This window comes from Camellia sinensis, chromosome 15 (genome assembly GCF_055761805.1).
Source record: "Camellia sinensis isolate YWXY chromosome 15, ASM5576180v1, whole genome shotgun sequence".
In the NCBI taxonomy this organism is placed as follows: domain Eukaryota; kingdom Viridiplantae; phylum Streptophyta; class Magnoliopsida; order Ericales; family Theaceae; genus Camellia; species Camellia sinensis.
The window spans coordinates 62,958,383-62,968,312 of record NC_138975.1 but is presented as its reverse complement, the minus strand read 5'-3'; the positions used below and the strand labels follow the sequence as shown (position 1 = coordinate 62,968,312).

General features: G+C 31.6%; 1 long non-coding RNA gene across 1 annotated transcript; it reads left to right on the top strand.

Annotated features, from left to right (window-relative positions):
• The first annotated feature begins 6,596 nt into the window (after nt 1-6,596).
• On the top strand, nt 6,597-7,199 carry LOC145813784 (uncharacterized). Its single transcript, XR_014357055.1, has 3 exons — nt 6,597-6,666; nt 6,755-6,969; nt 7,053-7,199. It is a non-coding gene; the product is annotated as an uncharacterized LOC145813784 (long non-coding RNA).
• Nucleotides 7,200-9,930: the final 2,731 nt, after the last annotated feature.

Sequence of the window (9,930 nt, the reverse complement as noted above, 5' to 3'; positions counted from 1 at the left end):
CAGAATGATCCAAACGAAGCCAGACGAGTGCCTGTCGACTACCACTGGAAGGATTGGGGTGATATGTGGAATAAGTCAAAAATGTCAATGACCTACACTTGGCCCGTACTGAGGAGGATTGGGGTGATATGTGGAATAAGTCGACCACATGACAAGAATTGGCCGATATTTCAAACCACCACATCTAGACCAACCCGAGGCATTCGGGAAGGATAAAGAAGTCGAGAGGCAGAAGGAAAAATAGTTAGAGGAAAAGGCTGTGCTGAAACAGTTGAAGAAGATTCAAGCATATATCTATCCGGGGGCTACTTATGGCTTCACGAGTGTACAGGCAGGTTGTACTGATGGCAATGGATAAACCGAAATTGTCCATCGACACCACCCCAAAACAACGGGTGGGATTAGTCTTCCCGGGAGACGCTATGCCAACTTTGACCTTTTCAGACAAGGAACTACCGCTAGAAGGCTTTGCACACAATAAGCCTCTATACATATCCATAGAGTGCCAAGAAAAGTGGATACCCACTACTACAAAAATAGTTAAAGATCACACTTTAAAAAAAAAATAAAAATCTCACTTTTATTGGAAGTGTGATAAAAAAAAATTAGATTGATATTTTTATCACACTTAATTTGATTGAGTGTGATAATATTTATTTTTTATGTCACTTTTCAATTAAGTGTGATTATATATATATATTATATATATTTTTTTAATCACACATTCTAATTAAAGTATGATTATATATACACTACTTTTTAATCACACTTTTTAAATAACTGTGATTATAAATATATTTTTTAATCACACATTGTAATTAAAGTGTGATTATTTATATATTTTTCAATCACACCTTCTAATTAAAGTGTGATTATATATACATTACTACTTTTTAATCACACTTTTTAAATAAGTGTGATTATATATATTTTTTAATCACACATTCTAATTAAAGTGTGATTATTTATATATTTTTTAATCACACCTTCTAATTAAAGTGTGATTATATATACATTACTACTTTTTAATCACACTCCCTAAATAGGTGTGATTGTATAAAATATTCCAATTTGATTTTTATATAAAATATACAATTCCCAAATTTGCGCCTCTAATCTACACCCATGAATGACAGAGGACGACTCTTTCCATCCCTAACAAGGTTGAATTTCACAAACACACAGGTCTCTTCTCCTCACTACAACAAAACTGGGTTTTCACGGATTCCCATTAACGACATACAGTAAATGCAAGCCGTGGTAAATAAAAATATCTCACTTTTAATGAAAGTGTGATTAAAAAAAAAGGGCAAATTACACTAACGGTCCCTTTAGTTTGGGACTCGTGTCACTTTAGTCCTTGACTTTTCAATTTAGACACATTTGACCCTGAATTTTGAATCTTGTTCCAAAGAAGGACAATTGAAGATACCATTGTTTAATTTTAAGGGCAAAATCATCAATTTAATAAAATATAAACTAATTTGACAAAAATAAATGTCAAAAAAATATTTTTAATTTTTTTTTAAATTTGTTTTATCCACCAATGATAAAATTATGTAAAATTGATAAAAATTAAAAAAAAAAATTACATGATTAATTTTTAAAAATTAATTTTACATGATCATTACCCAAACATATAATAAAAATTAATTTGATAAAAAAAATAAATGTCTAAAAGATTTATCAATTTTACACAATTTTATTTTTAGTTGGTAGAAATAATTTTTAAAAATTCAAAAAAATTTGTTTGACATTTATTTTTCTCAAATTAGTTTATATTTTATCAAATTGATAATTTTACCCTTTGAAAAATCTAATGTTATTTTCAATTATCCTTATTTGGAACAAAATTCAAAATTCACGGTCAAATGTGTCACAATTGAAAAGTTAGAAACCAAAGTGACACAAGCCCCAAACTGTAGGGACTATTAGTGTAATTCACCCTAAAAAAAATTAGATTGATATTTTAATCACACTTGATTTGATTGAATATGGTAATATTTATTTTTTATGTCACTTTTCAATAATTGTATATATATATATATATATTTTTAATCACACCTTTTAATTATCATGTGATTATATTTATTTCTATATCACTTTTTAATAAAATGTCATTATATATAATATTTATTTTTAATCATACTTTTTAAATAAGTGTGATTATATATATATTTTAATCACACTTTTTAAATAAGTGTGACTATATATGTATTTTAATCATAGGTATGATTGAATAAAATATTTCTATTTCATTTTTATATAAAATCTGATTCTAAGTTGGGGCCTATTCTGTACCATCATTGAGAGCAAATGACTCTTGACTTTCCCAACATCAGAATCTCTTCTCCTTGCTGAAATGAAGCCGTTCATTTTCTTCATCTTAGCTCCGAACCACCATTGCCTTTACCAACAAGATTGAATCTCTTCTCCTTGCTGAAACGAAGCCGTTCATTTTCTTCATCATAGCTCTGAACCACCATTGAAGTTACTCACTCAAACCACCATTGAAGTTTGTCTTTTCAAATAAAAAATCTCTTGAAATTCCGGGTGAGTCCTCTGGTTTTTATGCCCCTTTTGTGTGTATTTTTGTTGGTATAGTAGAATCACAAATTTGTTAGAGTTTTCTTCTGTCTGTGTATTTATCCTCTTGTGGTATTGGATATGGATATGCATTTGATAAGTTTAACAGAGGGTGGAGGAGTCTACATGATTGGGTTTTCTTACTGATTTTTGCAGAGTTGATTTTAACAAAGGAGTCTAAAATGCATATATAATTTTGCAGAGTTTTCTTACTGATTTTTCTTTTTCTTTTTGGTAACTGATAAGTTTCTCTTTCTCTTTGCTCTCTTATTTACTCTCTAGATTTGTTTCTCTTTGCTCTTTTATTTACTAATATATATATGCATTTTATTTTGGTTGACATGGATATGGATTTAGATTTATAGATGTGTCTTGCATTTTGGATTTGTTGTCAAGGTGTTGCTTATTTGGTAGGTTATGTCATATTTTGAAAGTTCTTGGGAATTAGTTGTTTAAAGTCTCCCCATAGTAACGTGCTATAATTATTCAGTTTTAAAAAACCTCTCTCATGTCACTTACACTTAGATGTACACTTCAAACAACAATTTTAACATTTGCACTAAAGATGCTCTTAGTCTAAGGACCTACTAATACAAATAGAATTAATGAAAGTTAGAATTACTCAATGGGCACGAAAATATTGTTACATTATGTAAGCATATTGGCTAAGTTCTAGATGTATTCCAAACTTGCACTATGATTAGGCAACAATTTCAAAATGCCATAGGCAAAAAAAATAGGGGTATGAACTATCATACAATAATTTGCTGATGATAACCAGATAAAATTTTATGCTCTTATGATAATAGATAATACATGAAAGGTAAGCTTTTTTGGCAATTCCTGTCTTTGTTTTAGCTCGTTTCTACATAATCTACTATAGTTCCTATATAAAACAGTGGACTGCGGAAAGGCAAGCTTTATGGATCTTTTAGCTAATTAAAATATGTCGTTCTGTTGAGTGCCTAAATTCACTAGTCATATATATATATATATATATATCTTGGTTTTAAATTTATGGAAGTTTGAAGGGGACTTTTGAAGGTTTTGATTCCAATCTTTAATCATGGAGCTAGACTAAAATTTGCAATTTTAGTTTTGTAAAATTTCAGTAAAACCTCACCAATTGATGTGGCTATAAATTATAATTTTCTTAAAAGCTAGTAAGGGAACTATAAGGTACAATGGTAAGTAAACCCCCTTGCTTCTTGTCCTAAAATCAAGCAACACACTTGTACTTCTCCTTTTCTTATGGCAACTGGCTTGACAAAACTGCCTAAGAAGATATTTTGTCCTTCTCATGTAGTTACATTTTCAACTCCTTCATTCCTCTCTATTTTTCATCCTTGTATCAAAAAAAGGATTGATCTTATTAATGCCTTAATGTTCTGTTCAAATGGGTCTATCACTAGTAGCTTGTTTTATTCATCTTGCTAAATCCCTACCCAGAATATTATAATTTTTGATCTAACAGAAAATTGGTATACAGTTATTGAACAATACAGTACTTATATATTATTAGGATCAAAACATGGTTATAAAAGGAGCATTAGAAGAGCATTATGAAGTTGGTGAAACTTAACGAAACCCATCCAATTTAAATAAAGAAAACAAGCTAACCTTGACAAGATTTAAAGCAACAACAATAACACACTCTAATCAATTTGAATTTTTTATTGAATTGAATCTAGTTCTTAGCTCTTTTTATTTTATTTTATATTATATATATTTATTTTCCCCCTCTTGTTTCTGTTAATCTATGTGAATATTCGATGCCATTTGATTTCAATGGAAAGTACATCCTTCACTCTCTGTATAGCCGTGTTTATTTCATGTATATTCAGTATCATCCTTCTAACTATTCAGAACATCTTTATCAAAGATTTGAAAGGGCTTTGAAAGAGAGCACTTCTTCAAATGTAAGAATCCAAAAATTTCAACATTTTGCACTGTAGTTTTGCCTTACTAGCAGATTCAACTTTATAATAATAATAATAATAATAATAATAATAATAATAATAATAATAATAATAATAATTGGACTGTTGATAAGATATTGGCATTTTTACTTGTAGTTCATAGTTAATGTTGCCCCCATTACTTGATATACTAGTTTGTCCTGTTGCTCATGCATATTTTGCCCAATAATGATGATCAAGATCAACCCCAAAGAACATAGATTTCCATGTCTGCATGTATATTCATTCATTATGGTTTTTTTGAAGAAATCAATTGAAGTATTGTAACATACTCCACAAATCCATTTAGGCGTTTTCTTAATCTTTGAAGGCAAATGGCAACTGCCTTTTCTTTTTATCATTTATCTTCATTTCCTACTTTTGAATGATGCTGCATTTTTATGTCAAGCAATTTTTATCAACAACAATGCCTTATACTCCCTTCCATTCCCTCCCATGCCTTTTCTATGTCATTTTGCACTGCCTTTGGATTGGTTTTGGTTTTTATTCCTTGTAGAACACGAAAGAATTTTCCCAAAGGTCAAAGGTTCTAAACTTGGTAGAGAAAAGGAATAAAAAATAAAATAAAATAAAGTAAGAGGTATTCTAAAATACCTCAATTTAATTTTTTTTTTAAAAATTATCAAAAAAAAAATAAAATAACACAGAAGAATTTGTTCCAGGATTGTTGGCATTGTAAGGGGTTATTCGATGTTGCTATCAGTTTCTTATTTTCTGTTTCTACTTTTTAGTCTAACCTTTTATGTTCAGAAATTAGAAGGAAACTGATTTAGCACCAATTCCAGTCTGGAAAACAAATTGAGGATCCCAAGTTGGTGTCTTACATAAGGATATATTATAGGTAGACTAGATCTTTCCAGAACAAGTTCAATGAAAATTGCTTTACCTTGTTTCTTTATGAAGTCCTTGAGAATACAACCTAGGAACCAACAATTCTCTTTTTCTTTTTCTTCTGCTTCTTCCTCTTCTTTTTTTTTTTTTTAGGGTGTCTTTTGTTTTTGTGAAGAATTGCAGAACAAATCTACTAGCTCTTTAACTCTTTTCCACTTTTCCATTTTTAAGTTGTATTAACTCCATGTAAGATTTGATCAAAGGTTTGGAACTCTTTTTTCTTTCTACTGGTTGTGGGTTTTGGAACAATATGTTTGAGATGGGATTTGTTATATCCATTTTTGAGGCTTGAGATAGAATATGAATTTTGGAACCTCTCTGCACTATCCTTAGCTTCTGGTTTTGTGAAAGCAAAAGTTGAAAGTATAAATACTTTCAAATATTTTGGCCCAAGGGTTTTACCATTTAATAGCTTCTATACATTCATAAACTCTGGTTCATGTCTGATGGGCTAATTAAGCAACCTGTGCAGATGTTGGAACTTGGAGCTAGTTTGTGGGGTCTATTAAATATAATTTAAAAAGTATCCACTTGGCCAGTTATTAAAGGTCTACAATGTCTCATAGCGTTTCTCTTCTCCAGTTCCCTTGACCTGTTATTAAAGGTCTACAATGTCTCATAGCCTAATACATTGTGCATTGTAAAAACTCAACCACAATTCTATCAGAAATGATAACCCCCAAGTAGGGGAAAAAATCCTTTTGCTCTCCACGTTATGAGCATTTTTTTTTTAGTGGCTAGAATGAGAATCAGGTAGAGATATTAAGCAAAGTGACTCACTTACAATTGGACTATAACATGGTCCTGACAATGTGGTGAGAACTAAGGACGATATTCCACCTCAAGATCCTAAACAAAATAAGAGAAAGGTGTGTAGTTTTTATCTATTGATGTTATAATTTATAATATCGTTAGTGATATTATTAGAAGTTGCATTTTTAACTTTGTGTTATAGGGAAAACCACGTAAACTCGCGATAGGTTCCATTGAAAATATTGTTGCTCATGGTACAGTGTATGAGAGAATTGAACACAATGAAGCCATTCATACGGTGCCATTAGGAGAATCAAATGTACGTATGTCTGTTGAAGTTTTTATTCAAAAAGATGCCCCTCTTCCTGTACTTATCCCAGATGAGGTGCTTGTTGTTGGAGAAGCAGTGGGATTTTTTGTTGCTTGGCCCAAAAATCTTGTATTGGTCGGTGATGAGGTAAAATATTCAAACTTAGAAACTTTATTACAATTTCTTAAAGTTAAAGTTTACTTATATTTGTTTATTTTGAAAATTTTAAACTTAGGGAGCTTCAATTAATGTTGAATGTGGAAAATATCAAGAGTCCATTCAATCTTTTGTTTCATTAGTTGAGCATATCAAGTATGATGAAGCCATAGACATTCCACTAGAGAAAGACATATTTGGGGAGGAGATCAATATCCAACTTCAAAGAGTAGACATGGAGTACATATGTCATGTAAAAGAATTATCTGTTACATGTATCATGTTGTACATAAGGTAAGGAAAATTTGCTACATCAATAGTCATTTCTGCAGATTTTATGAATTACGAATTTAATTAAATTTTTTTTATTTTATTAGTCATCTCCATCAAGTGTTGAAGGCTTCCAATTGGAGGAAACAATTTGTATTTGTTAACCCTTGTGTCGTTAGTGGAAAAACTATGGCTGGGGAAAAATCAAAATCAGTGTTGCTTGCAAGAAGATTAAAGGAGGCTATGCTGGAACAATTGATTTTAATTCCTTATAATATTGGGTAATTATCTAAAACTATTTATTTCATGTGTTCAAATGATAATAAACTTATTAAGCTTATACTTGTGACTTGTTCAATTGTAGGTACCATTGGATATTGTTAGTCATTGATCTGACATTGATGATTGTGTACTTATTTGATCTGATTAATTCTAAAATAAACACAAGCTTTGAAATTGTAATAAACATGTAAGTTTGGCTAGGTCATACATTTTTAAACAATTTGAGTTACTCTAAAAATATTTTGACATTTGGAATTTCTTTTGTAAAGTGCTTTGAAAATTTATGAAACTACCCAAAGGAGGAGGAGGACCAATCCAGTTTTGAAAGTAGTTCAGGTAATCAATATCATTTTCTCTAATTTTATCATACTTGTATTTATGCTAATGATTGTTCAACTTGATCATCACACTTTATATATAGTTTCTAATAATAATGAAAATGCTTTTATGTAGTCCTCGCAACAACCTACAAACTTGGAATGTGGGTTTTATGTAATACGGTATACGAAAGACCTCATTAGAGATCAAAGCATCCTAAATAAACAAAATGTGAGATAAATTCTAAACTTTTATTACTATTATATTCATGATACCTGTACATCTTCTTCGTTATCTAACTGTTTGTAAATAACCTCTTGAAGTTCGATGGAAAAAAGACTTACACGGAAACCGAACTTGATGAAGTGCGAGTTGAATGGATTAATTTCGTACTAAAGAATATGAGTTGAAATCCAATGTAAGTATGATATAGCTTCCGTTCTTTAAATTACTATTCAACAATTTCTTTAGTTGGTAAAGAATATATAATCACTTCAAGATTTCATTTTAGATTTGTTGATTCTATGTATATTTGGTTTTATGACTTTAAAATATCTGCTCATATATTGAAGATTTTCATTTTGGATTTATTGATTCTATGTATATATCATATTTATATATGGTAATCCAAACATTTTATATTAGTAACAATCAAAGTTGTTATTCCTTCTCTATTGATGCAGGAGATGAAGAGTCAGTGTGATGAGAAAATGTTCGATTTTGTCTTTTGTAAGTCTCTACAAAAATATTAAGTTTATTCATATGCTTCTAGTGGTTTCTGAATTAATTTGTGTTTTTATTTTTCAGGTCAAAAATTTCGTGGAGAAATGCAAAATATGGTCAAAGAATTCAACAACTTAGTTTTTTCAAGTTTTTTATTTTTATTTTTTAATATATGTAAGCACAGTTAAAAACTTTTTACTAATTCCTTTGCATATACTTTTTGAATATTTAATTTTCATTTATGAAATATATGACGTTATTCCATTCAATATATGGTTGTGATTCAAAATATAGTATATAGTGTGTATTACATTCTTCAAATGCATATAACATGTGATCTTATCTGATTATTAATCACGTGTTTTCTTAGATATTAATCACACTTAAAATCTATGATCTAAATTTTTATTATCACAGGTTTTATTAGTTATTAATCACCCTTAAAAGGTGTGATTAAAAATGACCCCTTTTAATCACACTTCCAAAGATCACACTTTAATAAAACTAAAAAGGTGTGATTAAATAACAAACATCACACAAAAAAAGTGTGATCTTTATCTGTTTTTGTAGTAGTGACCAGTGGTATTGGTCGACACCGGATCAGTAATCAATGTCTGTCCTTGTCGCACGACTTATGTTATTGGCTTGAAACCGGCCGATTTTTTACCTGTAGCCAAGGTTATCCGAGCATATGACAATACATGCAGAGAGGTGATAGGGATAGTGCAAATTAGTGTACAAGTCAGCCCAGCTCAACAGGACATCGAGTTCTATGTCCTGGATGTTCTGGCCACTTTCAACTTACTACTCGGGTAACCCTGGTTGCACAAAGTAAAAGCTGTCTCTTCCACCCTCCACCAAATGCTGAACTACCCCCATGGGAAAGGGATAGCCACAGTCTTCAGGAATTCATCCATACATCCTCCGCCAGAGGTCACTACACATGTGCTGGAAATTGTTATAGCGAAGAGGATGTCTTCCTTTTGGGGTTTACCTTGGCTGAGGCCCGGATAGTGCAAAATATCTTGGTTGTTGATGAGGGCTTGTATGCCAGCGCCCAATCTATGTACTTCATTAACAAACTCCAACACATGCCAAGAATAGGGCTAGGGAGAAATGGTCAGAAGGGCGTTACTGCATTGGCCAATGTGCCATACAACTCACATGCCTTTGGTATGGGCTATACGCCCACCAAAGAGGACTAGGTAAGGAAAATGAAAGAAATGGCCGGAAGAGCCAGAGTTAGGCAGACAGGGAAACGGTATGAGCTTGTGCACTGACCAATTCAGGGAACCCTGAATGGCTATTTTGTTCAGGCGGGTGAAGACTTCCAATTTTGTGGTTTCCCCGAGCCCTGGTTTAACTCTAAGAAGCAGCGGGTTCCCGGCTTTGACATTTTCTTTGATTTGCAACTGCAAGACAATGATACAGAAGAAAGGACTGAACTAACTACTTAAGCTGCAAAGAGCACAAAAAGTGATTCTAACAGCAGTGAACTTGAAATAGGAGCAGCACTGGCATGTCTCTTTTCGAATCCTTAGATCAACTCAGAGAGCTTGGGGGATAACCTGACTGTTTCCATGATCGAAGAACAATCGGGTGCGAACCCTTCTAGTGGTATCTTGGATGCATCTGACGCACCATCCCTCACTCGGCAGATGG